Source organism: Spermophilus citellus (assembly GCF_964194105.1).
Source record: "Spermophilus citellus genome assembly, chromosome: 1".
NCBI classification, from domain to species: Eukaryota; Metazoa; Chordata; class Mammalia; order Rodentia; family Sciuridae; genus Spermophilus; species Spermophilus citellus.
The window spans coordinates 80,383,074-80,385,337 of NC_138182.1; the positions used below are offsets into that span (position 1 = coordinate 80,383,074).

At 41.4% G+C, this 2,264-nt stretch overlaps 1 pseudogene across 1 annotated transcript; it reads right to left on the minus strand.

Annotated features, from left to right (window-relative positions):
• Nucleotides 1-1,277: 1,277 nt before the first annotated feature.
• On the minus strand, nt 1,278-1,994 carry LOC308653848 (RNA-binding protein Musashi homolog 2-like; annotated as a pseudogene). The gene has a single exon. The product of its transcript is annotated as an RNA-binding protein Musashi homolog 2-like (transcript).
• Nucleotides 1,995-2,264: the final 270 nt, after the last annotated feature.

Below are 2,264 nucleotides of genomic sequence, written 5' to 3' on the forward strand. Positions count from 1 at the left end.
ACAATTTATTTTTCTACCTCAGTTGCTTATAAGGGAAAAAAAAAAAAAACACCATTAGGGATGAGCACAGATGAACTATACACAGAGATTAAGAAAATTCACAATGGCTGGAATGTTTGTGAGGAAGTACATGAGGACAAGTTGACAAAGCAAAGCAATTTGTAGCAAACCAAAATAAGAAATATGGAAGTGATCCATACAAACAAAAAATATTCACAAAAAAGCCTGTGGGAAAATTAAACTTAACTAACCAATTTTTACATCAAGCATCTTCAATGACATGAGCCAAAGGACATGACTGTCAATTACACAGACATTTAAATGTAGGGATTTGGTCACATCAGATGCAACAAATGGAATCACATGATCCCTTCCCACAAACTAGGAGCACAAAGAGGTGACTCTTTGGGGTCCAACCGAGGTGTACACTCTTACTCCAAGAGAATGCTTGTGTATCAAAGGGGGACATGGAGGGGTCAGGATCATGGGAAAAGATCCTTCTGGGGGTGACTATCAGGGGTATCAACCATGAGATGTGTCTCTCAGTGCCTCCTCTCTTCCTAAGCCAGTGGTGCCATCAGGGAAGGCAAGGCTAGCGTGGGAAGGGAGACAAGACTAGGAAGCTGGGAGAAGAATCCTAGTGTAAAATGGTGCCCGCATCCACAAAAAATGGCAGTGCCAGGGTAAGCCTACTGTCTCTTCTCAGACAGATGCTTATTATGGCGACAGTCACTGAGAGACTAGCCCCAAACAACAAAGACACTCAGACAAACTATTACAGTTGTTCTCACATGTTTTCATAGAGGGGTCTGTGTGTGTTCTCACTTCTGCTATGGTCTACCAAAGAACACAGATGCTCCACGTCACTAGCCACAACCCTCTGGGTCACTAGCACTTTAGAGGTCATCCCATGAAATGTTCCTGACAAGCTGTTTTGTCATTATTTTTTTTAAAAAATGGCATCTTCTTCCTGGATCCTGAGACTTCTGAAGAGTCTCAGTTTGTAAGAAGTTCCCTTGGCCTCATTATATTCTGGGGACCTGGGGGTGGAGTTGGTAAAAATGAATACAGATGCAAATGGGAGGGGACTAGAGAATAAGTTTTAAAAATAGAGTGAAGGAATGATATCTTTTCTAAGAATTAAATACAGGAAAAAGAAATTTTCAAACAGGCAGTAGGGACAGTGTTTCAGCAACAGCAGGGGTAACCCAGGCCCAGACTGCATTCTTTCTCTAGAAATTGTGGTAAAACCCAATTTGCTATGCCTCTCCTAAGAGCTAGTTGATAAAAATTATGTCTGGTGACATCAGCAAATATTCAGGGAACTGATAGCTGAAGCCAGGAGCAAGTCCAGGGTAGCCTTGACTGTAAATTTCCATAAAGCTGGGGTAGCCCTTCAACCCCAGGAGGACTAGCAACACATTCATGGTGTAAGGCAGTTCTGAACTGCCTGGACTCTTGTCCCAGGTGGGAACAACATGGCTTCTTTTGGTGGATTTTTCTTGTGGTTTACCATTTTATTATGGATCTTACAGAAATGAATCTCACAAACTTTCTCCACAGTATATTCATTCTCCAAAGTTATGAAGCCAAACCCTCTGCGCCTGTTGGTGGATTTATCAAACATAAGCATTGCATCTTCTACCTTGCCAAACTACTCAAAATATTCCTTTACATCTTCCACTACTGTGTTCACAGATAATCTGCCTAAAAATACTTTCTTTGTTGTTGTCATCATCTTGGATTGCACTCTGGGAGGAAATGCAAGTTTGGGGTCAGTCATCTTGGAATCTAACTCATAGTGGGGTGGACATAATACTTTATCTACACTCGGTGGATATATTAACTGGCATGACTGAGGCCTCTAAAGCATTGTGTAGTGGCATCTCTCATGACCATGCATTCTCTAATTTCTCCAAATTTGCTAAAATAGTCTATAAAGCTATCTGGTGAGGTCTGCCAGCTCAGATCACCTATAAACATTTTACCGGGGTTGTGCTTAGTGCCTTCATATGGGAGTCTTCCTCCCATGAAACACCAAACTCAATAGTGATCCCAGTGGCCGCCAGCTAAGAGCCCCAAGGTCAGCATGTTATAAATTCTTATGTGCTTTCTCTCCCTCTTTCTGTACCGATCACTTAAAATACCACTTTGGAAGCCACCAGAGGTGACTTTCATATTATTTTTATTAATAATAATCTACTTTTGCCCTAGCCAATCTGGTTAAGACCACCAGGAGCAAACTCAAATATTGAAAAATTAAA